General features: G+C 44.4%; 1 protein-coding gene across 1 annotated transcript in view; it reads left to right on the top strand.

The window, feature by feature from the left end:
• DSCAM (DS cell adhesion molecule) overlaps positions 1–27138 on the top strand; it is a 753301-nt gene that overhangs the window by 158160 nt on the left and 568003 nt on the right. The gene's annotated exons all lie outside the window — the stretch shown is intronic.

The following is a 27138-nucleotide window of genomic DNA, read 5'->3' as shown; positions in this document are numbered from 1 at the left end:
CGGAGTCCTTGCTTCTGATTCTTGGAATGTTTGGTTAGTTTTGAGTCTCCATTGTTTAGTCCCACGGACATCTAGTACCGCAGAGCTGCAGTAGCCTGTGAAAGTGGAGGGACAGGGCAGTGCCCAGGGCATTAGTGCTGAGGGCCTCTGTGCCTTAAGGACAAAGGGACAGAAAAACACCCACCAACAACTTTCCTGTTCTTGTCAAACGAACCATTCTACATGAAGGCGCAGCTGTCCCGATGGTGTGCGGAGAGAGCTGCGTGCATGCAGGGAGAGGAAGAGCAGGTGAGAAAGGACGGGGGCGGCGTCCAGGTCACAGCAAGGCAATGGCACACGAGATTGAGAGCAGCCGCGTCTGCAGCGCGGCCGCCTGGGATCCAGACTGTCACGTCCTTGCTGTGTGATCCTGGGCTAGTGACTTAGCCCTTCTGCACCTTAGTTTCCTTTTCTGGGACATGATGATGACACCACCCTTTTATAGGGTTGTTTTAAGAATTAAATGAGATATTGCATAGAAAGTACTCATCTCAGGGCTGGCGCGCCCGGTATATGTGTGTCACCATCCTCACCATTGGAGAGCTTTGCTGTGGCCATCCGTGGTCAATGTGTGATGAAGGGCTAGGGGCAGGAGAAAAGATTCTTGCTCTCTTACCTGGGCGTTTCCAGGTGTGGTTGGTCTCGTCGGGTCATCATGGAGAAGAGGCAGCCAACTGCACAAGGCCCTGTTGTCCTGGGCTGGTGCTCAGGCAGGTGTGAACCAGGGGAGACGTCAGCCAAGTGGAAGTGAAAAGCTGGCCTGACACTGCCCCTGACTCACCTGTAGGCCAGAGGGGCAGGTGGCACAAGATATTCAGGGAAGGCTGTGGCTGGTGTCCAACCATCATTCTGAAATGTCCCCCTGGAGATTTCAGATTTCATTCTGAAATCTCCCCGTCTTCACAACCAACGTCATGGCCAGCAAAGCTCTCTGTCTTTTGGAGATGACCAGCTGCACTTATTCATCGATTAATTCAGTGAATGTTTATTGAGCAGAGTCATGAGGTGCAGGGGATAGAAGAGTGAGCCGTGGTGTCAGGGCTCCTGTACTCATTGGCCTGTGGTCCTGGGGAGACCTCAGATAATCATGCAAATAACTCTCTGGTTATAATAGTGAGACATTCTGGCAGTGGAAAGAGGGGTGGCATTTGTTAAGAGGGAGTCTTGGGGACCTGGCCGAGGGTGGCAGGGACGCATCCGTGACGGGCAGTCCTTTAGGTCCTTTAGATTTGGTGAGAGACGAGGTGGGGAAGGGAATGTGCTGGGCAGGGGAACAGCATGTGAGGACCCTGAGGCGGGGAGATGCTGAGAGCGGAGCTGGCCGAGGCTGGGAGCCTGCACGGGCCTGGGTGAGAAGCGGATGGCCCATTCTTGGTCCCTGAGTCGGTCCTGTCCCCTTGTTCCCGCTTTGGGACTTCTTCTCAGGCTGTCTCCCACCAGGATACTGTGTCCCCAGGTGTTCACGGGGCCCGGCTGGTCCCTTCTTGCCATTCAAGTGGCGGCTCAGAACACGCTCACCCCGGAGGCTCCTGTGACGTTCACTCCGCATCTGCACCCTCCTGGCACCCAGCCATGCTGCCCGTTTTCTTCGGAGCGGTTGCCGCCGTCTGAAGTTCTGTTGTTCACTTGTGCGTTTGCTTTTGCTTACCATCTCTTCCTCCTCCTTGGAACGAAAGCCCCTGAAAGAAAGTCGCCTGTCGTGTCCAGTGCTAATCCCTGCGTTGAGAGCGATGCCTGGCACGTAGTAGGCACTCACCATGGAACAGTGGACAGGGGTTTCTAGTGTGGCCAGAGTTTCAATAATAAAACAACATAAAAGACCACTCCAGGTCAAATACACAGTACGAATTTTGCAACTCGGTTCTGGGCACAGATGACTTGCTTTGGCTAATTTGCTGGTTTAGCTCACCTATTTGGGCTCCTTGAGCCTGCACAGTGGCTGGGAGGGATGGGCAGGGACTGAAAGGAAGGGTGAGGACTTTGCTCTCTCAGCCTGCTTGCAGACGCCGTGTTTTTCTTAGCGTGCTTTTTCACCCATAGGACGTTTCATGGGCATTCACTGGACGCTCTCCCAGTGATGGTGAAAAGAGCCTCTCTCCACTGCTGTGTTCCCTGCCAGGCTAAAACCCATGATTTCCACCAGTTTCTCTGGAAGCAGGATTACAGTACAAGCAGTCAGCACCTTCATCTGTGGGGAAAGAGGCAGGGGCGTGCTTCTTAAATGACCGATGATGCGGGGAAACAAACTCATGGGGAAAAAACATATGCTTTGGTGGCAATGACAACACACATGGAGGGTGACCAGATCTTTACAAATATGGCCAGAAAACCTGGGAGTCCTGGTGGAAGGAGCCCCCTTACTCCTCCCGTGACAGCACAGATTTTCTAGACCTCACAGCTGGTTCTGTGTAAATGTCAGGGGGGTACAGAGGTGTTTCTCAGCCCCTGAGAAGAATCCACTTCTGTTATCTCAGGCTGTGGACAAGGGGGCCCTTGCAGGTGGGGAGAGACTTAAGGAGGGAAACACAGGCTGTGTGAGTGTGAATATGTAATTTGTGCATACCTTGTGGCCTGCCAGTATTTGGGCAGATTGGCATCTGAATACATATTTACAAATACGTCATAAACTTATACTTCAGAAGTAGTATATTTTATTTATTTTGAAGCAATAAGCTGAGATTAGGATTTGGATGTTCATTTATATTAGTCAGGACTCTGATGGCCAGTGCTAAGCCAGAACCAGAAAAGATGTCATTGTCTCCCATGACCAAAAATTGCAGGATTCCTTCAGGCCTGGCTGGATCGAGGTGTGCAAATAATCTCTGGCAGGAGCACATCTCACTTTTACTGTCAGTCTTGCTGTGCTGGGATTTCCTCTGGCTTAGACTGGCCCCTCCGCTGGCTGGAGCAGCACACTGTTCACCACCACTGGCAGTTTGACACCAGGGGGACAGAGTTCTCTTTCTCCATACAGGCTGGTATGGGCTCATGTCACATACCCATCTATGAGCCACTCACTCTGTCTAGGGATGTAGCGGTTGTGACCTTAGTCTCACGCCAAAGATGGATGGCTCCTCCCAGGAGAGCCCAGGGGCTCTTACCTTGAGAGGGGAAGTGGATGCCCTGAGACAATAATGACAGATGTCCATCAACCAGCATTTAAGGGGCAGCAGGAGAGTGTTGGCCATGTGGACAACTCCATGTTGTATGGGACTGACCTGTGCATGGTGGAGTGGCCCTGGGCACTCATGCTAACAGGACACACACACACACACACACACACACACACACACAATCATTGACAACCAAAGAAAAGCCCTTGCAGATTTCTAGAGCCTCCCTAAAGTTGGGCTTCTGATGAGCATCTCAGCACTCACCCCTTTCTAGTTTTTAAAAATTTACTTCCATTTTTACTAAGTGCCTTGGAAGGGAGCTCACCAATCCCAGTGGTATATTTTGAGATAAAGCAGAGCCTGGAGAGGCCTGTACCTGACATCTACTCTCCAAACATGCACTTGGAGGTAAGATTTGGGGCTGGAATCACTTTGGGCCAAAGTGCAACACTCTCATGTCTGCTCTCAAATTCAAATACACCATGTTCAACATAAAGCATGGAACTCACTATGTTAAAAAAAAAAAAGAAGGACATACTTATATGGTCATATCTGTCAGGATAATGATTTTGATAGATTATAAATAAAAGGGAAATATCTATAGAACTGAAGGATAGCCAGAATTATACCTTTCAAGGAAGAAATATTAGCAACAGACTTCCTTTAGACATTTGTTTCTTATGTAATTGCTGATCCTCATAAATTCTAATGTTTTTTTCTCTTTACAAAAATATTTTAACCACTTAACACCCTCAATCTTTTTGCTTTCAGGACATGTGTGTAACACTTACCGTGCGCTAATTCCCATGGTTATGTGATTTTTACGCTCTAATCCTATGGGCACAGTAAGTGCTTTGGAAAAAGAAAAAAAAAGAATCTCTTGATAAGAATATTTTAAGTAATGTAAAAACTCAATTTTATAGTTTTATTTCTTCAAATATTAATTTACTATATTGTTTACATTTATTTACCAAGGAAGGAACTTTTGCTCAAAGAAATAGGCCTAGTTTTGGAAAATGAAGTTAAGCATCTCTCTGTTTTCATGTTGCCTTGGTCGTTTGGACCTGATAATACCCCAATGTTTTTGTACAGTTTGAGGATATGTCCATTTTATTAGGGAAATCCATCAATTATTTTATCAGTGTAAACTCCACTGAAAGCAAATAAACAAATCAACAAAATTCTCATCTATACTAAGAAATGTCAATTTGTTTTACAGTCCTTAAAAGACACACAAAATAATATATTTTTAAATTTTAATTATGAAACTTTTCAAACAGGGATTTTTGCCTGTTTTCTCCCTTGTCTTGTTCTGCATCTGGCACAAAGTAGGTATTCAGTGAGGATTAATTTTGTTGAAGTGAATGTTGAATGAATAAATGCATTTTAAGTAAACAGAAAAGGACAGAGAATAAAAAAATAGGCACTTAAATCTAACACAAAGACAGATGCTTATACTTAGCCACATTTTATTCAGCTTCTTCATAAATAATAATGTCAGAAAGAGCTAAAGTCCCACTCATATTTTCTATACATATTTTGATGCCTTTACAACCTATTTATGAATCCATAAAGCAGAAAAGCTATTACTTGGTGGATTTTAAAATGTATATAAGTGGTATTGTGCATGCTAAGGTTAGTCTTTAGGTTTCTTTTAAATCATTTCTCCAAATTCTCCCTGTTTTTCTACAGAAACTGTGCACCAAAAGATTCTGCTTCTTGAAACCACAAGGTCAGGGGTTGGTGAGCCTGGGGGGTACAAATGTAATAAGGGTCTAGAAGTGGATGTCCTTGGGCTCAAACTAAACTGGGTTATGAAATTAATCTGGAGGGGAGAGAGGATGATGTCAGATCTTAATGTGATAACATTGCCATGGGTTCTCCTTGCAATAGAGCAAGCTGCTTTTTTCCGTCAGGTATCGAGACGTACATTCCTTTTTCCATTGTTTCTGGCGTTGCTGGTTTGGCTTCGGCCACAGGTCATTTTCTGGTTGCTTTGATTGTCAAGGACATTTCATGGCAGAGGGATTCTCTGAGTCTACCTGCTCTCAGTCCTTATTCAAACCCTGGGAGCCAAATGTGCCTCCGGATTTCTCAGATTTTAGACAGGCAACACTGTGCACATTCTGAATGTTTCCTACACCCCCAGCGGTAGCATGGGGCAACGTTGCTTCAATATTTCTGCAGTAGGACTATGGAGTTTTCATTCTGAGTGGGGTAGACAAGGACTAAGTAGAGTATTCTGTCCATTTGGGCCGGGTTTTGCCAGCAGGTGAATCATGAAAATACATTTTCAGTTTTCAAGTATATTTTAATTTTGAAATTGCAGATACGAGACTGCAGATTTACGATGATGTTGATGATGATGATGGTGACTATTATGAATTCATACACATTCTGGCCAGCTGATGGCATCACCCCCTGCTTTTCAGCACTAACTCAGATCTTTCCTCCTTCCTTCCATCCTTCCTTCCTTTCTTTCTCTCTTTGGTTATTTCATTAGGATTTGGAGAGAGGCAGCATTGTATGGTCTTTAAGGACTCAGATTTTCAAGTCAAACAGATCTGTGACTACATTCTATTTCTGATGCTTGATACCTGCTTGGCCATTGTTCCGTGTCACTCCTGGGGCTTTTTTCCTGAGATGATGATCACATCTACCTACTCCTTGGGCGTGTTGTGAACACACAACAAGGTGATGGTTGTGAAAACACCTAAGGTGGCTCCCAGCACATAACTAGCACACTCAGTGAATGACACCTGCAATTACTGCTGCTGTCCTTACCATGCCTTACAGTATCATACCACATTTGCTCTTCCTTTTTAAACAATGAATTTATTCACATTTATTTTTGTGTGTGTGTGAAATACATTTGGTCTTTGCTTCCATGTAAGTTACTTGGCCTTACCTGCCTGAAGATATCATCCATTCTAGTTATCTTCATCAGCCTTGGCTTTACATGTTATCTGAGGAGATGTTGCACACAGCCACATGGCCATGCTTGACCACTCGAGGAGCGTGACTGCTGTCTCCTGTGAGGTATAGGTAGATGGATGGATAGATTGGTAAACAGACAGAGGTGGATGATAGATGATAGATAGATAGATAGATAGATATGGATGATAGATAGGTAGATAAACAGACAGAGATGGATAATGGATGGATGGATAGAAAGACAGATGATAGGTAGATAGACAGATAGTTATAGATATTCATCTGAATCCCATATTGTGGACAGGAACCGCCACGAACCAACATGGGATTCTGAATTTACTGTGGACCAGAGCACACCGGATAATCTTTCCAATAGGGTGAAAGGAAGAATTCATTTGATCAGAGGTTATTTCTTTGTTAGGAAATTTTAGCCCTGTCAGAATTTAATTGCCTCAATTTTTATCAGAGAGTTAGGGCATATATTTTTGATCCTAAAAGACACATTGGCAGATCTCTGTAAGCAGAGATCGTTCTTCTCATCCGTTGCTGAAGCCCCTCAATCCCGGTTATTTCAAGATGCTTCCCCTCCTCTCCAAAGGAGCTCTTAGGATTTCAAGTTGATTATTGCAGGGGCTTAAAGACAGAGCCTCATTTGGCCTGTGATCAACAGATGGGATTTGCACGCAGCCTTTGCAACTTCCTATTCGTCTCAGTAACTAAAATTTATATTGTCTTTAGGACTCATATCTTAAATTTGTGATTTTATTTGATTCTTTATTCATCAATTTGAATATTATGGTTGATTGCAAGTACATAATAAGACCCTTTCTGTGATTGGCATTTTGATTTTTCTGGATAGAGTGCCTCTTAATCTGTTTTTATTTTTCTTCCTTTATTTTCCCCCTAATTCCCTTTCACTTGTGTTTCCCTGCACATACGGCAGGGGTGTCTCCAGGGGACCTTAGTCTCCTTGTTCATGTGTCAGACTTGAAAGTAGAATTCAGACGCAGCCATATTTTACAGATTGGCAATTTTGATATACGTCAGCGTCGTGAATATGAAGATTTTTGTAGAATTCCCACGATGCCCCATGGTGAGGATTTGCAATAAAATTCCTCGTCAGCTCACTGTGACCTATAAGTGTCCGCTGGGCTCAAGTGCAGCATCGTGTTTACTCATGCGAAGTGAAAACCACATATTACTTCATTTTTAAGGCTTGTCAGAAGCAGCCTGAGAAGCACATTTGTCCAGAGGGCTTGACAAAAAAATGAAAAGGTCATTGTCTTCCTAGACCCAGGGACATTCAGGAATGAAATGCTAATGCTCTGAACTTGAGAGGAGGTGACATTTGTGGAATTGCCTTTGTTATGTTTTCTTCTCTTGTGATTGGCTTTGTCCCACAAAATCTCAGAAGGAGCCAACTTCTCTGTAACTGAACCGGGCTTTTTGCTCCTGGACGGGGCTTTGGTGACAGCTCCTGGCAGGAAAGCTTTACCTGACCAATTTGTTCCCACCAAGCAGCATCTTCTGAGTTGGAGATTACTGCTGGCCTATTTTTGATAGTTTATTTACTTTTGAGAATAGGTAATACGTTCATAATTCAAAACTCAAAAAGTATTTTAAAAAGAAAACGCATATCGAGAAAATTCTATTACCAGCCCAAGCCCCTCATCCGTCTATTCCCACGTCTGCATATCCTACCCCCAAATAGGTACCTGTTGTTATTCATTTGTTGTCTATCCTTCCAGAAATTCTGCGTGCATAAGCAAGGACTAGTACCACTAGTACTCACCAAGTCAGCATAGCATTGGTTCTCCTGCTGAGCACTCCCCAATCCAACTGCCACATTTTAGAAGATACGTTTCTGCCCGTGCATGTGGATTTCAGGAATTAGTGGCCACTGTTGCTTCAGGATAAATCCTCAGAGCATGCAGTCATTCCTGTTCTCTATGCAGCTCTCTGGCTCTCTTGCTCTCAGCTGAAAATGAAACCTTAGAGTTGGTCCATTTCCCTTTTTTTTATTCGGCTTGAACGACGCTCAGACTAGCCCCCTGATGTTACCTTTAACTCCTTTTACGTTTTAAAAAGAGCTGTGCTCTCATTTATTTGCTTTTATTGTCTGTGAAAATGGCCCGAATAATTAGGCCAAGGGAGAATTGCATCTTAAGGGCTAATTATTGATGTATTCCTCATGTCAGCCTGAAAGTAACCTCTGGGGATGGGAGATTACGCCCCTGAACGAACACGGGCGTAATCTCCCGTGAAGAAGCTCAGGACTAAGCTTCAGTCCTCCCAAGATCACAGGAAGGTGATTTATACACTCCATTAAGGTCCAGAAAGAGATAGAAAATCCTGCACAAAACTTTATTATAATAAAGATTTGCCTAAAATAGGCATTTGAAAAATTTTAGAAAACTTTATTAAGCACATACTTTAATTTTTAAAATACTTGGTTTTTATATGGATAGACATAAAACGGTAGGGGAACCATACTTGCCTTAGGGGATAAAGTAGGATAGTGCTTTATTTATAGTTGACCTTGATATTCCTTGTTTAATGAACAAATTGATACGTTCCCAACTTTGATCTGCATTAGTTAAGATAAAATAAGACACCTTCCAGCATCACACCCTTCCTTAAGCTGAGTTGATAAATTCTGTTGGTTTCTATTTCTCGCTTTCCTCGCTGTGGGCCTGAAATCAGTAGGCATGGCCATTTCTGTCCACATGTCATATGTAATTAAACTCCAGCCTTTCAAATGCCAGCATCAAAGACAGCTGGGAAGAAAAATCATATTATTGCAATTCACTGTCTTGAGGTAGCGGCCATAACAAAAGTGATGCAGAAATGTGGCAGTGATAGCACAAAAATGATCCATCTTGTTCTTTGAAAAGAGAAAAACATAGCAGGCTTGTGCCGACAAACACTTTTTATACTGAAGCGTCTAATCGTGCATCTCGGCTTCTCCCTGCCAACCTGGGGCCGGAGTGGAGAATCACACAGCGCTTGTTTGACAGTATAACCACTAACAGAGCAAGTGACAATAATAGCGTTTGCTCTTGCAGGGCAGGGCTGCGCTTACAAGGTTTGCAAAAATAGATGAAAATTTTCCACGTTAGGATTTTGAAGGGACCTGGAGGTCATTAGCATTTGTGTATGAAAATAAAATAGAAATTTCAAGAAAGAGAGAATGTAGCCTTTAAAAGGAGGTAAGAAGACAAGATGAAGTGAGAGTGCTGTTTTAGCTTCCGGATGCGGGGAACAAGAGAGATGCATGATCCCTAATCATCCAGTTTCTGGCAGGATGCCTGCCTGTGTGCTGCGTGCCTTGGACCGTGCCCTGCAAGAGGGCTAGGGCCAGGGGCTCTGTCCTCCTCTGGCTGCTTCACAACCTGCTAAACCAGTGATCATACGGTATAAACACTCATTTCCATGTTCATCTCCCTGTCTAAACTGAGAGCACCTTGATGGCAGAGAGGACACTTTAAAAAAATTTTAATTTTATAATTTTTATTTTAGTTTTTCATTTTTTGGCCACCCCGCACGGCATGTGAGATCTTAGTTCCCTGCCCAGGGATCGAACCCACGCCCCCTGCAGTGGAAGCGTGGAGTCTTAACCGCTGGACTGCTGGGGAAGTCCCCAGAGAGGATACTTTAATTCACGTCTGCATCTAAACTTCTGGACCAGATCCACGTCAGCAGCCACTGAAGCTTCCATGCTGCCATCAGTCTAAGCAGATTATCTGTGGCCTCCTATGGTCTCAACTATGAATTTAAAGCCTCTACACAAAGAGTTCTCTTACAGCCTCTGTGGCCCTCTTGGGGTATCCTGAAAATGCTTGGTTTCTCTCCACACCCACTGGAGTAGGAACTCTGGGCCTGTCCCGAAGCTGCCATCTTTCCTCTAATGCACCCAAGCCATGTTGTCAATGGGAACCCAAATAGGAAAGTCAGGCTGTATTGGGGGTCCCCAGAACCACCTCCAAGTTTGCAGATTCACTGAAAGGACTCATGGAGCTCTGAAAAGCTGTGATTCTCATGGCTCTAGTGTTTTACAGTGAGAGGATGCACATTCAGATAGCAAAGGACAAAGCATACAGTGGAGGAGAGAATGGCACTCTCTAATGGGGAAGTGTGGGCCCGGAGGCCAGTGACCGGATCAGGCAGTGAGGGCAGCTCTCTCCCCGTGTGCCTGTCCCTTTTCAAGGAGGAAAACTTGCCCCCAGAGCACCCAGCTTTCCCCCTTTTATCTCATTGGCCAGAAGTGGGTCACGTGCCCACCCCTAGACCAACCACTGGCAGAGGGAATTAGTTTTGGTGTCTTCGACTTAAATCAAACCTAACTCATCCCCTAAAACTGAATGTATTTCCTTCAGAACTAAATCAAGCTATGTCTTGGGTAATCAACCAACAGTGTCTGCTAGAGAAAAGTTGTGGGGCACAGTACACTGCAGCCCCAGTTTAGCTGCAGGAGAAGGGAGTTTCCAATAGACAAGAGGATTTACATCTTTAAGTGACTGAGTAACTTTACCCCAACTTCACGCCATTCTTCAGGTTAGAAGAAGCAAGTGAGTTGCTTTTCCAAGTGTAAATCAGAGGGGTGGGACATCACTGATGGGATGGTATACACAAGACATGAGCAAATATTCAGGATTTACCAAGGAGAACCAAGACTTGTCAGTCCTTAGAGCAGCTCATGGCCGTATGTCAAAGCCATCAGGGGACTGGATAAGGATGTGTGGAATTACAAACCAGTCAGGAGGCCCCAAAGAAATATATTCCATAAACTTCTGCTACTGTTTTTAAAGGTTTCATTAGTTCCTCTCATCACAATTATGCTCCACAATCTTCCTGAAGACCCTGATGCCTGGAAGCCTTACACATTGTCATTCAAGACCAAACCGAGCTGGGGCTGTCTGTGCAGGAGCTGCTCTTCCCCAGGAGATGGGGCAGGAATGGGTCTGTGTGCCCAGGGCTCCGGTGCGGAAGACCTGCACTGCAGACCCTGTAGCTCGTGCACCCCAAGGCTCCCCCCATGGTCCCAGCCGTACCACAGTCCAGGAGAGTCTGGGCTCTTCCTCCAGGCCAGGCTTGTGCTCTGGCTTCTGAGCTGGACAGCTGGTCGGCATTGGTAACCATCTGCCTGGTACTAGGAGAGCTCCTAACCCAAGCTCCTGACTGAGCCAATCCCCAGTCGCCCCCTTCCCCCTAGGTCCCCGCCTTCCCGCCTTCCCCCTATGTCCCCACCTTCCTGCCTTCCCCCTAGGTCCCCGCCTTCCCGCCTTCCCCCTATGTCCCCGTTACTGACATTCTGACACGTTCAGGGCTTCCTCTTGGGTTAGGCATGATGACATAGGTAAAAATGGCCTAAATACCTCCATCCCTGAGAAGTTGATCAACATCCTTACTTATCTCTGAGCCAAAGCATTGAGATAGTGATAAGTGGAAATGTCGCCTCAAGCATCGTGCAACACACAATGGGTAGGTGGTAAGTGCTTAGAGATGCCTGGATGAAAATAAAGCTTTCCCCCAAAGAAAAGATTTTTGTTTTTAATATTTGACCTCTGGAAGCAGTTCATTTCTAAAGGAGACAAAGTCCTCATCCGTGATTTCGTGGCACCGAGTAAAGTGGCCTGTGACCACTCCCTATTCCCCCCCTGCTCCATGCCCCCACTAAGCTGGGGTCTATTCTGTTAGAGCCCCACTTTCCCAATCAAAGCAGCTGCCTCTCTAGGTGGCGGGGACTCCTCTTCCCTCTCCATGTCTCCTTCCAGAAGGCAGGACAGGTAGAACAGGTGAAGCAAAGCAAAGTGCAAATCGGAACTGGTGCCCAGCAACCCAGAGAGGGGCCAGCCTGGCCTGCAGTGCACTCGGGCTCAGCCTTTCCTGCACAACTTCTCTCTCTGGTGGCCTCGCAGGGGCACAGTCACCCCCCAAACTTCTTCCTAGGCCATCTCTATCATGGCACTGCCAGGTCCCATGGTTTTCGACCACAACTTACTATTGTTCCCATTCCCAGGTCATCATATTGAGATTTCATTGCCAGGGCAAAGGGGACGATAGATGATATATTCAGAGCCAGTATTCAACCGATATACAACAATGTCTTCTGTACCATTTGGTAAACAGAAATAGTCTACTTACTGAGACTACAAAGGGTCTAGTGGCATTACCCTGTGGAGGCCACAGAGGTGGTGAGGACCTGGGAGTGGGGCTGTCTTAGATGGGGACAGAGATGGAGGTTAGGGACAGGGCATGTGTGATGCCCTGCCACTCTGGGGTGGTCCAGAAATGGCAGAGACAGCAGAACAGGTGAGGGGAGTTGGCATTGGGGCCAAGACACCAGTCATTTAAGTCCAGGTGATGTGAGGAGTGCTGGCATCTGGGGGGCACATCCCGCCCAAACTCCCCTTCTGCAGCCAGGTGCAGGGGCCTAATGACTCTCGACTTGGGGTGATGAAAGTGTATGATGTCCAGTCACGGCTCAGCTAGGGGCACCATTCAGCTCGGGACAGTCTCAGCAAATGAACCAGCATGCCAGCAGTTTCTAAAATCAGAAGTATAGGGATAGTTTGGTGAACAATTGGTGTTATAACTTTGGTCGCCTGATGAAAAGTTTTAGAGTGTGTTTGTGTGTGTGTGCGTGCATGCGCACAGGCGTGCATATACATGTGCAGACATATATATATATGTATATATGTATATACACACATAGAGAAAAAGGTTGGAGAAAATTTTTTAAATTTTTGACTTAATTAATGATTTAGATAATTGTACACGTTGTTGAATATATTAATATCACCCTTGGGAATATGTGCAGTGTGGTAGTTACTGAATCTTTCATTCTGTTTTTTCAAAATCCTAAGTTTTTGTTGTTAAAAGAATGTGAAATATACCAGTTTTGCCATCTTTGTTTTTCCATTTATTTTCTTTGTCAATCTGTACATGTTCTCTTGCATGCACCAACTTATTTCATTTCTCCAGCGAACATTAACACCTTTCCCTCCCCCGTGTAGTACACTACTGCCCCCTCTACACTGTGAGCCACTTCCAACGTGCAGGACACATGGGTGGTCATTCCAGAGCATCTGGACATTTGGAAACAGCTGGATGACGTTCAGTGTCTTATTCTTCATGCAGATGAGTGGAGTCATATAAACCAGCCCAATTTGGTTAGTGTTGAAAGTCTTTTCTGAGTTTCTGAGTCATAAAATGATAAATAGCTGTCACTATAATCTGATGAGTTTTGAAGGTAAACAATTGCAGAAGGAATATTTTGAACGGACATGATTTCTCAAGCGATGTGCAGTTTATATTCTAACTGTACTAAAGGTTCTGTCTTATAACTATGCTGGCGCTATTAAGTCTTGGTCCTGTCCCTAGAAGTGTTGCTATTTTAGACAGGAGAACCAGACCTTGGACTATGGTTTAGGTAACGCAGTTTCTTGGAGGGCAGTCAAATTTATTTAATAATAATAAAAACTTACCTAAAATTCCCCATAATACATTAGGTGTTACTTTGTATCATTAATCTAAGACTGATGTTTAATCAGACTTTTTGAGCTATTTGTTTTGGAACATTTAATAGGCTATTTTTATAGTTATTTTCTTAAATATGTCTGATAGAGAAGATTCAAAAACACTTTGCAGAAGTAAGGAAATAAGTATAATTACCAGAGAAACAATACTTATACACGTAGGGACTAGGCAAAGATTGTTGCATTTGTAATTTAGGAGCAAATTGGTTGGCCTTTCCAAGCTATAATTATAGTATACACATCTTTACAACAACATTTGACTGATGTCCGTTGCCAATTTTAACAACTCCTACAATGCAGACACTGATAAAGTGATGATTAAAGGATCAAGAAACTTATCCTCACAATGATAAATTAACATAACCAAGAGAGTGTTCATAGCTTGAACTTTTTCCTTCTTTGAAAACCCAGAGCAAAGTTTAAAGAACTCTGTGTCTTTATAATGTTATAGATTCTCAACAAGAATGCATAGGGTCATAGCTAAGAGCAAAGAGAAACTTTGGAAGAAAACCTGGGGGGGCTGCCCTTCACGCGGGTGCGTGTCGGGTTGGCCCTACTCAGCGGCTCTGGTGGGGCCTGGGAGGCAGTGCTGTTCTACCTGGAGCGCCTCGAAGAGCCTGGAAAGAAGACAGCCCTGCCCCCCCAGCCTTCGGAGCAAGGTGTGTTAGCCCCGCTGAAATTCAGCGACACGCCAGCTCTCTTTACCACGTTTATTTTGTGTTCCATTTTCTCCTGTAATCCTTTCTGCTGGCTGCTTTTCCTCTTAGATACTTTTATTTAAGGTCGGTATTTCTGTCATGTCTAAATATGTCATCCAGGGAAGAAAAACCAGATAAACTCAGAGAAAAGAAACTGTTTGTGCGAAGTTTTCAGTGCAACAGAACTGACTGTAGTCCGAGTCAAGCCTCAGTATTTCTCTTGAGGAACAAGAAATCAGAGTTTAGGAGATCAGGTGAACATCCACGGTTTTCAGTGATTTTTGGAATAGCTCAGTTCTGGGCCTTTTGCTCCACCCATAATGTCTCTCTTTTCCCAGTCGACTTCCCTTCATTGGGCTGGAACCCTGGCCCCTTAGCCCCGGCCTCCTCCCTAATAAGGATATGTCTTTAGGTTAATGCAGTTAATTTTGTAGACCAAAGCCCACAAGGTTATAATAGACAGGTTGTTTTCATCACGCATTAACCACTCTGCACCCGTTGTACTTTATGGAGAAAATCGCTTAGTGTCACCGATTGTTTAGATGATCCATTGGCCTTGATGTAGTCCATGAACAAAACAACATTTTTTAAGTTTAAATGGCATTTTCTTTCTTTCTTCAGTCCATCCCTCTTTCCCTTCCCCACGAATTACCTTTAGTTTACCAAGAACCATGATAAATACACTTTCATGTTAAAGGTTCTATTTCTGCCTTTTGCAAAGTTGAGTTGGATTTAAAAGTGAATGGGGGGGGGGCTTCCCTGGTGGTGCAGTGGTTGGGAATCCGCCTGCTGATGCAGGGGACGTGGGTTCGTGCCCTGGTCTGGGAAGATCCCACATGCCGCGGAGCGGCTGGGCCTGTGAGCCATGGCCGCTGAGCCTGCGCGTCCGGAGCCTGTGCTCCACGACGGGAGAGGCCACAGCAGTGAGAGGCCCGCGTACCGCAAAAAAAAAAAAAAGTGAATGGGGTAAAATAACTGTATAATAAGTGCAAGGTATCTAGGCCCTCGACTGAATATCACCAAATGTGATAGCGGTTTGCAAATTATGGGAGTGTTTGCCCCAGATAGAAGAAAGTAGTGCACGTTTATCACGTAAAACAGGAAGGAAGCCACCTTGTGATCTTGCTGACTGGCCGTGAGGTTTGGGGACTCTTTTTTTTTGGTACGCGGGCCTCTCACTGCTGTGCCCTCTCCCATCATGGAGCACAGGCTCCGGACGCGCAGGCTCAGCGGCCATGGCTCACGGGCCCAGCCGCTTCGCGGCATGTGGGATCTTCCCAGACCGGGGCACGAACCCGCGTCCCCTGCATCGGCGGGCAGACTCTCAACCACTGCGCCACCAGGGAAGGGAAGCCCTTGGGGACTCTTCTTATCTACTCCTTCTCCTGTTACCAGTGGATATAAGCCTTAACTAACTAGCGAATGCCTTAAAAGGGACCATATGGAAGCCCCGCATCATTCTATACATAATACTTTGACTGCTTTTCCATGATTCAGTTAACAGCCTTCTACACTCCAGCTAAATTTCATGTTTACTTTTCATCATCTCCAATAAACTCTGTTGCTCCTGGTTCATGGTTTACACGCTCTTTGTCAACGACTTCAGGTTCGGTGATTGCGTCTTTGTGGCTTCGAATGCCTATGTAGCCATTAAGTCATCGAAACCATGAGAAATGGCACTGGTTCTTATTCCCGTTCCCAGAAGCATTTTCCTTAATTGCCGTAGCTTCCAGGACATCAAACAACCACAACAAAGAAAGAAAGAGGGAATATTAGGGAGAAAAGATGCAGGAAGAGAGCATGAATTCTTCATGAAAGAGTCCATTATACTGTTATACTAGGAAAATGTCATTGATTTGACAGCTCCCAGTGTGTGCATCTGTGGCCAAACCTGAAGCTGGAACAAAATGAAGCTCTTCTTTTTTTTTTTCCTGTATCCGTGTTTGTACAATGGAATAAAAGAGTATGAGTGTCTGACTTGCAGTTACTTCAAAAATAATTTTTAAAATCCTGCAGTTTTATTTTTTAATCTATTTTTAAAAGAAAAAATATGGTAAACCCCCTCAGATTTTAAATTATACATCCCAGTCTTTCATGTCCCAAGCTTTTCATGTTTGTGTGCATGCTGATGAGGGGCCTAACTGCAGATAAATCCCCTCAATCTTTCCCCAAACACTACTTGCTGAAGTGAGAAATGTCATAAATTCTGAATTTGGCTTTATACTCTTATCAGAAAGGGTTAGTTCATTCATCCGTTTAGAAAACATTTATTGAGCATATACTATATGCCAGCTTTTTCGCTCTGCCAAGCTGTGAAATCTAAGTGGAGTTCTGAGACCACCTGTATTCTGAATCTCCGTCTTGGACCAACTGAATCTGAGTCTCAGGGCTGGGCTTTGGGAAGTTGGGAGTTCAACAAAGTCCACGGGGATTCTTTTTTTTTTTCACTTTTTTAAAAGTTTTATTGAGAAATAGTTAACACGCGTCACTCTGTAAGTTTAAGGTACACTGCGTGATGGTTTGATTTGCATATATTATGAAATGACAACCACAGTAGGTTTAATTAATATCCATCGTCTCATATGGATACAATACACAGAAAAGAAGAAGTTCTCCTTGGGATGAGGATCCTTAGGCTCTACCCTCCAAACGGCTTTCCTGTGTATCATCCAGCAGTGCTAACTGTAGTCATCACGTCGTGCTTTACATCCCTAGGACTTACTTATCTTATAACCAGAAGTTAGTACGTTTTGACCACCTTCCTCCAAACCCGCTTTCCCCCGGCCCCCAGTGATTCTTACCCATAGTGAGCCTCAGAGTCTCCTCAGAGCATTTGTGGACGAAATGGAGCCTGTATTAGTCAGCTCAGGCTGTCACAACAAAAGAGCACGGACTGGGCGGCTTGAACCACAGGAATGTATTTCCTCAGAGTTCTGGAGGCTGGAAGTCCAAGACCAAGGTGTGGGCAGGGTTGGCTTCTCCTGAGGCCTCTCTCCTCAGCTTACAGACGGCCCCCTTCTCACTGAGTCATCATCATCACATGGTCTTTCCTCTGTGTACACACCCCTGGTATTTCTCCATGTGTCTGTATTTCCTCTTCTTACAAGGACACCAGTCAGATTCAATTAGGACCCACTCTGACAGCCTCATTTTAATTCTCTCTTTGAAGACTCTGTCTCCAAATACAGTCACATTCTGAGGTACTGGGAGCACCAATTTGGGGGGCCTGTGGTGGCACAATACAGCCTGTAATGGGTCAGAAGAGTCCACCTTTGGCTGATATGACCCAGCTAGCTGAGTCTTAGCCGTTCCAAGCAGGTGTTTCCCAGTCCGCTCTGTTAAATGCTGGTAGGTGTTCTGTGGGTACGATTTTCTCACCTGAGAGCATCACAGTTTAGTTAAGTCTCTGAGAAGTCCTCCCAAGGAGGCTTGGGTAACTGAATTGAACCCAGGGTATCCCAAACTTATTCAACTACGGTGCTCCAATGTTTGCAGAATTCCTAAACAAAGTATCAATAAAACAAGTCAGGCCCCTGACTGGAAGGCCACCCAAGTGTGAGTTACAGGTGAGACTACCAACCTGTCTTACTCGATTCAAGATATTGGAAAATATTAAGTGTCTATTTGCAGGCAGTATCCATCATGCAAATCCAACTCACACAAATATGGGCTGCATTCTGGAAGAGTTTATTCTGTTACACTCTACGGTTCCTCTGTCTACCCATCCGTCCACTCACTCACACATCCACTAGAAAGCATTTTCTTCTACTCCAGAGACTGTGCTACGTGCTAGGACACAAGGCAGCCCAGTCTCTGCAATCACAGAGCCCAGATTCTAGTCTTACCAGAGCTGATATAACTAACCCCCACTGGCTCTCTGGGGTCCTCTGCCCTGTGGTTCCCAGGCTCATAGCAGGCATATCACCATCACGGGAGAGCCTCTAAAAAGGCTTCCTCCTGGCCTCATCATTCACCTCAAGAACCAAAACCTCCTGTGAGTGGGGGCAGAAATATTGATGGTTTCAGAAGTTCTCCAGGTGATTTGGAGGCAGGTGGCCTGGAAGCTGGCGTTCTAGACCGCGGCTCTTTGCAAGTTCATCTCGCATTGCTTCTCATGGGATGTGGCTCAGTCTTCCCTGCCATCTTCCTTCCCTGCTGTGCTCTCCTCCTCCACTGTTTCTTCTTTCTGCACAGCAGCATCGACCTCTCCTCATCCATGAAGCCTACTTCCTGGCTAAAGCCAACACAGAGATTTTCATCTCTGAGGTCCTTCTCTGGGTTATGGGGTCCCACAACCAGGATTCAGCTGCATCGTTACAACATGTGTGACCCCGGACAGATTACATCACCTCTCTGAGCCTCCACTTTCCCATCCAAGAACCAACGCGTGAATAATAATCCTGATATTGTAGAGATGACATAGGATGAATGAGAGAACATCTGCAAATCATCCTTTGGACTATTGGCACACAGTAGGTCCACAGGAAATTATACCTTCTACTATGGTCTGATTTGGCATTGAATCATACTGCCTTCTGTTATGCTCTAGTCTAAAAGAACTTGGAAAAAAAAAACAACAACAAAAAGAGGGACTTGAACCATTAAAAAATACTTTAAAAACACTGGTCTTCTTTCTCCAACTACATTATAAGTTTATTTAAAGGAGAAACTTAGCACTTTGCTTCCTGTTTGTTCTCATCGTTTCTGGCCCATTGTAGATGTTTGGCACATACTGCATGTTTAATATACACTGTTAGGGTGACTCTCCCTGTGGTATATCTGAAAGCATACAATAATGAATATTACAAGACAATGCCAGCATTGGAAAACCATATTCTTGAGGTTAAGCTCACCTTTCCAGTTTAGCTTTGTACAACATCTTTTATTAATTGAGGCCTTGTGATGTATTGGTATACTTTGAAAAACTGGTATTATGATTTATAATCCTCAAGGGTCACAACAGTGATTCGACTGAATTACTATCATTGTTTTTTGCTACTGAACATCTTTGAAACACATTAACGTGGCATTTATCAATCTGTAAGGGTCTCCATGTCAGAGCAAATAAGTCCAATGAATTGCAACCAAATAAATTCTTGTCTGAAGTGTTAGACTTAGGGTATTCTAGAGTTTTCCTTCTAGCTTCTTCCATGGTATCAAGTCTTTTGTATTACACAGTTAAAAGAAGGGAAAAAGAAAGCTTTCTTAAAAGCCAGTGGCCTCTGACTACCAAAATGAGACAACTTAAACGAAAAAACATTTTATTTTGTTTTCATTCAAATGACTGTTTGATGTAAGTATGATCTGTGAAATGGACGTTAGTACCTGGAACAAAGAGCCCCTTTTAAGCATCTAGAGGAAAAGGAAGGCTCCTTGAACACTTAGTCAAATACCTTTTCCTACAATTGCTTCCTCTGTCTTTTCTCTCTCCCTGTCACCACTCCAGCATCCTTGGGGTTTCGGTGACATGAGTTTAAATGTCCACCATGAAGACCACACACTGATGCTGCCACCGAGACTGCGACGTGGCCAGCTGGTTGCTTCTTACCCACAGGTTCTGTTCATCTCATTAGGAAACCCTTTCGTGTTGAGTGAAGGCAAGACTGACCGACACACGTGTAGTTTCATGTAGCGTGTTCCCTCGTGTGTTACTAGGAGTGGCTATCTCACTTGAGGACAGGATTTCTCCTCCATAAGGCATGGGGCTTCATGCCCCTGTTCTCTCCTGACATGAGCACCACGGAGCTGGCAGGATTGTCTGTTTACATTTCTTTTGGAAAGTAGAAATGTTTTCCTCAATTTCCTTTCACATACTGTTAAAAAATGTAGAAGTTCTTAGTGGCTTATCTAATATTTTTGTCTCTCCTGGAGTGTGTGTGTTTGGGGGGAGGGGGCATATGTTTTTGTGTGTGTGTGTGTGTGTGTGTGTGGTATGTGGTATGTTTGTGTGTGTGGTGTGTGTGGTGTGTTTGTGGTATGTGTGCAGTGTTTGTGTTTGGTGTGTGTATATGGTGTGGGGGGTGTGTGTGTTTGGTGTGTGTATACGGTGTGGTGTGTATATGGTGTGTGTCTGTCTGGGGACCTGAGGACAGAGAAGTGGGGAGCTCCGATTCTGCTCTTTTCCTCCTTCCTTTCTCCGCACCTTTCAGGTGTTGACACAGACCCCAGAGGGCAGATGGGCCCGGCACACACGGAGTGTGTCTGAGACAGCCTCTCCCACACAACATCTGTTTCCTGGGCTCCCTTTGCCTCCACAGCTGGCTTTCTGGAGTCACCCCCACTCCGCCAACTGTTCCCACTTACCCACACAACACTCTTGGCTGTCCAGTAACTGACCTGACTTTCTTAATAGTTTTATATTACTTACTTTCTCTAGTACATTTCTGGCTAAAATTTTATGACCCAATTTACACAGAAATGCAAGTAAGGCGGCGACATCATTCTCCTCTCTCCTCGTTCACAGGAAGCCGTGGATCAGGGAGGGGAGGGTTAGGGTCCCACTAGGTAGGGGGCAGAGGCAGGGCCGACTCCAGATACCTGTGACTCGAGCTGTTCCCGGAGCTGCCTGTGGTTACTGCTCCCCAGTGGGGTCTGAGCATCGCCCTGCCCTGTCGGGGAGAAAGCAGCGGGGGATGTAGAAGCTGTGGCATCTCCTAAGAGAGAAAAGCATCCTTGCATCCATCGCTCCCCTCCAGCTCCATCCCTGCATGTTTTCTGCCACTTGGCTTCCCTCCTGACGGCTGCTTCGAGGTGGTTTCCTTCCCACACTCACCCTGCTTTGCATTCTGCACCCCGGTGGCAGCACAATCTAAGGCTCATTAAGGGAACTAATCAATTCCGTGCATTGCACCAGCACAGCAGATTACCACACAGGCAGGGCCATTAGCAAGTCTGTGCATTAACACATGGCATTTCCATGAATCAATATGCAGCCCTTGTAGAACAGAGCATGGGGATTTTTTCTTCCATTAAGAAAAACTGGTGCCAAAGACAACTTTTTCAGATGTGTTCCAGTGTGCCTTTTAGGAAGGGGGAAAAGCATTTTTCTTTTTCCTGCAAAATCACCCTTTTGTGTGGCCAGTTGTGGACCGTGATTGCTTTTATTTCTCCTGGGACTGTGTCATCCGAGGGTAGAGTTTGGACTCGCATCCTTGGTAGTCATGATTCACAATTTTTTTAAAGCATCACAAGGAATTATAGGAATGGAGCACATGTCATTTTACTCACGGGGACCTACTCTAAAATAGATTCCATGTGTAATATTAGCTGAAATCTATGCGCAATGAACGATAATTCTGTATGTGCTCTTTTGTCAATATTTCTTTAAACATAGTACAATTTTCTAGCCCACAGAAATTAAAAATGGATAACGCTAGCTAGAAACGTGGTTGCCAAAAATGAATTCAAGTATATTTTCCCCACTGGTATTATCAGTACTGCTAATGACTTGTCAGCAGCTAAAATGTAAATATCATGTGATCTTAAAATTGGTGACATGTATACTGCAGGGCTTCAGAGGGAAATTTTAGTAGGAAACTCTTACTGTCATTGTTTCCTGGACAATGTATATTAAATTATTTTACAAGGGTGGGAGGGAAGTAGATTTCTCTTCCTAAAAGCCAGGAAAACAAGAGTGACGATCTATTTCTGCCTTGATTTCTTTGTTCGGGGCCCAGGTGAATTTCTGCTTCACTTGGTCACTGGGCACAAAAGGGACGCATGTGAGGGAAAAGGAGGCTGCAGTACAAAAACAAATCAGCGTATTTACGGGCCCTGGGATGCGCCGATGATCAGTAAGCATGGAGATTCCCTGCTGAATAGCCATCGCGGAAACGGAGGCTACCTCAAAATATCTTGAGAATGCTGGTATCATTTCAATAGGATCTAAAATGAGAGCTCTGTCAATACAGATTGAGGAGAAGGGCCTCCTTCTATTTTTAAAAGATACCCAACATTCATGTGTTTCATATTTTCCTAGCCTGTAATTTCTCTTAATCAAAGTACAACAAATAGTAAACAGTAAAAATGAAATAAATGTGGTGACAGTTTGCCAATAACGAGAAGAAAATGTTCCATCTGTCTAGCAGCGAGTAAAATGGGTGTAATTACTGCTCATTTTTCTCATAATTGCTGAGTTATGAGTTTAAAGCTTATACCCAACTGGTGAACAGTGAGTACTGCCCATTCCCTAATTATAGCTCCGCTTTGCAGAGCTTGAAATCAGGGAAGGCAAGAGCCGGGAAAGTGATCTGAATTAACCCTGACTGCTTGCCTAGAATGGTGACTGGATATTTAATTTGAATTTTATAAACTTCCGGGTTCCCTTGCCACCCAAATGTTAAACCACAGAGCTTGTCATTCTGTTTTGAATTACATTTTATTTGTAGATTAATCATCTTGAATCCATTTCCCTGATGAACTCAGGAGGTGGTTTTTTTCTAGAAACAATCCAAATAGACCACCACCCTTTATTTATTTATTTATTTTTTTGCGGTACGCGGGCCTCTCCCTGTTGTGGCCTCTCCCGTTGCGGAGCACAGGCTCTGGACGCGCAGGCTCAGTGGCCATGGCTCACGGGCCCAGCCGCTCTGCGGCATGTGGGATCTTCCCGGACCGGGGCACGAACCCGCCTACGTCGGCAGGTGGACTCTCAACCACTGAGCCACCAGGGAAGCCCGACCACCACCCTTTAAATTGTATTTGTTAAAGTTAGACACAGTTTATGTATACCCAGGGCTCTATGAGTGGTTATGTTCACATTCTCGGATCAAGAAAGTTCCATTTGAAAGTTCAGGATTGCACATGGGTAGTCAGCACCTGGCAAGACAGATTACACAGCAACGCAAGTATAGAAAAGAAGCATCTTCCTTGATCATTTCCATTTAGGACATGTTGAAGCATTCAGGCAAATATAGCTGCAATTCATTTATTTCTCTACTACATCATTGTATCTCTGAGGTTCACTTAAGAAAGTCTTATTCTTATCTGTTCTCATCAGAATGAAGATGATAGATATACCTTTGCCCATGACTATTTTAGCAAGAGTAGATATTTCTGGGTTAATTTTATTTAGATCCTTTTCTTTGGTCCAAACGGGGATTATAACTCCCTTCGGACAAAGAGAGTGTTTATGAGATCAAGGTGGGCTGGGTTCCGCCCTGAGCCCCGGGTTCTGGGGTGAGAGTGAGGGGGAGGGGGTTCCTAATGAAACCTGCGTTTGCAGGGCGCCTCGAGCAACCTAGGAACGCTGATGACACGAACACCTGTAGAGAGGCATATTCTCAAGCCATGTGGTACTTGTTGAATGAGATGGTGTAAAAAGAAGTTTAAAACACGTGGACTGGAGTGATTTTTTTTTTCCAACAAGTCGACTCATTTGAGTTACAGAAGAGGAGACAATAAAAATATAGCATATTATGTTCATTTTATTCCTCTTAGCCTAAGTGATAGCAAGCCATATTTTTCTATGCTAGAGATATTATCCTAAAAATAATAATTATGGTAAAATTTCGTGGGGAATATTCACTGGTGTAAACCTCACACTTTTAAAAAGAGGGGAGATGAAGGAAGGTCTTAGTGGTTATTGGATAACCTAGAATCAAAGAATCAAAGTCATTTCCATTCTAGCTGCAGAAGCAGCAAATTCCTCTCTCTCTCTCTCTCTCTCTCTCTCTCGCTCTCTCTCTGAAAGAGCAAGGCACCGAAGAGAGAGAATATTTAACCTCCTGGTTGAGATAAGCTGGTGAAAATCATGGAACTGTATTTTAAAAATCTTCCTTCTAAGCTGCTGAGAACTGCAGTATCCCAAATTCTTTTGAGCTCCGCGTAAATGTCTTGCTGCCAGGGATCACGAGTGCATTATGCATAATCCTTTGGTTGTGCTCACCAGCTGGGGAGCAGAGATAGGGAGTGTTGGGGGTTTTCAGCTTTAAAAATGGGGCCGATAGTTCACCCAGAAGCAGAGAAACGGAATGAGTACTTGCATAATCCATCCAGAGTTTCCCAGGTTTCTTTCAATCTTCTTATCATGTTTTAAAAAATCTTTTAAGAGAAAATTAGAACAAAATGCATTTTCCTCTTCAGAGAATTTATTTTGCTTCTGTCTTCGGGTCCTATAGCGCTTTTATTTGTTTTATTTATTTATTTATTTTATGCAGGCTGTTGTCTTTTTGTTTTTTTTTTTTTACTTCGTTTCCACTATTTTCTGTTTGCATCAACAGCACACGTTTAAGTCAATTCTTTTGACTGGGAAACTTAGTTATGAGCTACTGTAAAATTACTATCTAAAAATGTCCTAAATAAACTGAAGTGTGATCATTGTTTTTTTTTTTTTTCTATTTTTTTGCGGTACGCGGGCTTCTCACTCTTGTGGCCTCTTCCGTTGCGGAGCACAGGCTCCGGACGCACAGCCTCAGCGGCCATGGCTCACGGGCCCAGCCGCTCTGCGGCATGGGGGATCTTCCCAGACCGGGGCACGAACCCGTGTCCCCTGCATTGGCAGGCGGACTCTCAACGACTGTGCCACCAGGGAAGCCCTGAAGTGTGATCATTGTGATATCTTATGTCCTGGAATTGAAATAGAGAAACTAAAATCCAGTGTCTGTGGCTTTTGAATTCTGTGTTAATTTCTCCCGTTTACTTATAAAGGAAAACATGGTGAAGTGGGTTCTTGTGTACTTGAAAGGAATACTCCTGGGTCATCCACCACCTTCTCAACCCCCCCCCCACACACACACACGCACTAACACACTCAGCTGCACACACACACTGGCACACGACTCCTAAAGTAGTAAGTCTTCTTCCCAGAGTCTGTGCTGCTAAGACCAGCTGGCCGGCCTGCTTCCCTCCCTCCCTCTTTCTTTCTCAGTTGGGTTATTTTCATTAATTCTATCTTCTGAATCTTCCGTTTAACTCCTAACAGTTTTCAGTCTGGACTGTCTACTGAAACTAATTTCTTGAGAGTCACCCACAACCGTTTAATTTTGAAAGGCCATGGCTGTCCCCCTTCTGAACTTTGCCCTGGCATTTGGTGCTGCTGTCCCCGTCTTTCCTCCTGAGAGCCCCCTGTCCCTTCCGCTCTTCTATTTCTCTCCCTTTTCTTCTTTACTTGCCCCTTTCTTTCCTACTGATGGAATTCCTCTTGGTTACCCTGCCCTGGCTGTGCCCCTTTTTCCTTAAACTATGACCTCTGTACAAGCTAGGAATACTGTAGAGAATAAACAAAGATAAAAAATTCCTGTCTTTCTGGAGCCTGCACTCCAGTGGGAGAAGAAGATGGATGACTATTAAGATAAACATGAAAAATATAGTATGTTTGCTGCTAAGTGCTATAGAGAAAAGTAAACCAAGCAAAGGTAAGAGGTTTAGGCTGTTGAACACTTTAAATTGGGTGGTCGGTGAAGGCATCCTAGAGAGGTGGCTAGAAGAGCAAGGATGTGAAGGGGAAGATGTGAGTACATTTGAAGGAAGAGCCTTCCAGGCAGACAACCTTGTGTGCAGAAGTGGAAAATTAGTGTTATTGCATTTCAGTAGAAGAAGCCACAGTACATGCTCTGAGCTGGGAGTGAAGACCCCAACAGCTAAAGTTCCAGCTGCCATCAGGAAGTCCCACTGCCCACGTGGTGACAGGCTGGGCCAGCTCTGGGCGCATGCAGAGTGGACACCAGGATCCTGGGCAGAGCAAGCAGGACGGCAATTCTTCAGTAACCTTTAAGGAGAGATGCTTATATGCTGTATCTTTGAGGCTTTTTTAAGGAATATATCCCAACATACTTAAAAAGAAATACGTGCTAATGTTTTCTTTTCTTATTTTTAAAAATTAGTGTATATTCTGGGGTCAAGAAAAAGAAATGGCAAATCCATCATCTTCTTCCTTTGACAGAAGACAAGCTTGTGTTTCCTGTGTGTGATCTTCTCTGAGTCACACATACCCAAATGTCTTAGGCTGTTCAACACCCCCTCCTATGACTCACCCAGACCCTCATGGTTTTGCTCTGTTTCTCAGATTGTCCCCAAACTCTCCTTATGTTACACTTCTAACTGATGCCCTTTACGGGTTGTGACCTTATCCCCAGTTTCTAGCTAAGCGCCTCCTTTCTTACACTTCACTGCCCAAGTAGAAGAATCTGCCTGTGTGTATACTAAGGAAATAATGGTGGATATACAGGCTTTAACCTAATACGTTGACATTCACGCATTTCTTTCACCTGGCATTTTCCAAATAATTGTTTTAGATTTTTGCATATTTTACTTTACTGATTGCTAGTTTGGTTTATTCAGATGCTATCTGCCTGAAATTGGAATTTCCAGGACGTTTTAAGAGTGAACAGAGAGATGAGATGTTTGGAACTGTAGCTGCACTGTTGCATCTGCGCTGGGGTGAGAGTGTGTGTAATATCCACGTGTCAAATGCCACACACCCAGAAGTGACTCGAAAGTGGGTCTTGCTGCCTGATCTTGTGGAGGTACCACCTGCCTCGCAAGAACCCCAGCGTCTGATCGTGTGGGGTATGGTTCCTGTAGGCGCGTACGACAGAGGCTATAGGAGAATCATTTCAGACCAACTTCTCCCCACTTCTGACATCCAAGTACCATATTCAGAGTTGGAATCTATTAAAGTAACTATCATTCAGCATTTATTTTTATTCTCTAGTGATGATTTATTAAATGGGGAAGAACCACAGACTGGAAAGATACCAATAAACAATTTAGAGGGGTTTAGGGTAGCAAGTTGTTTTGGAACAATAAATGTAGGCCATGGACAGGAAATGGATAATTAACTCCCTTCCATGCTATTTTGCAGAATGTCCAGAATCA

This window comes from Orcinus orca, chromosome 5 (assembly GCF_937001465.1).
Source record: "Orcinus orca chromosome 5, mOrcOrc1.1, whole genome shotgun sequence".
Classification (NCBI taxonomy): domain Eukaryota; kingdom Metazoa; phylum Chordata; class Mammalia; order Artiodactyla; family Delphinidae; genus Orcinus; species Orcinus orca.
This window is presented reverse-complemented; position numbering and strand designations above follow the sequence as displayed.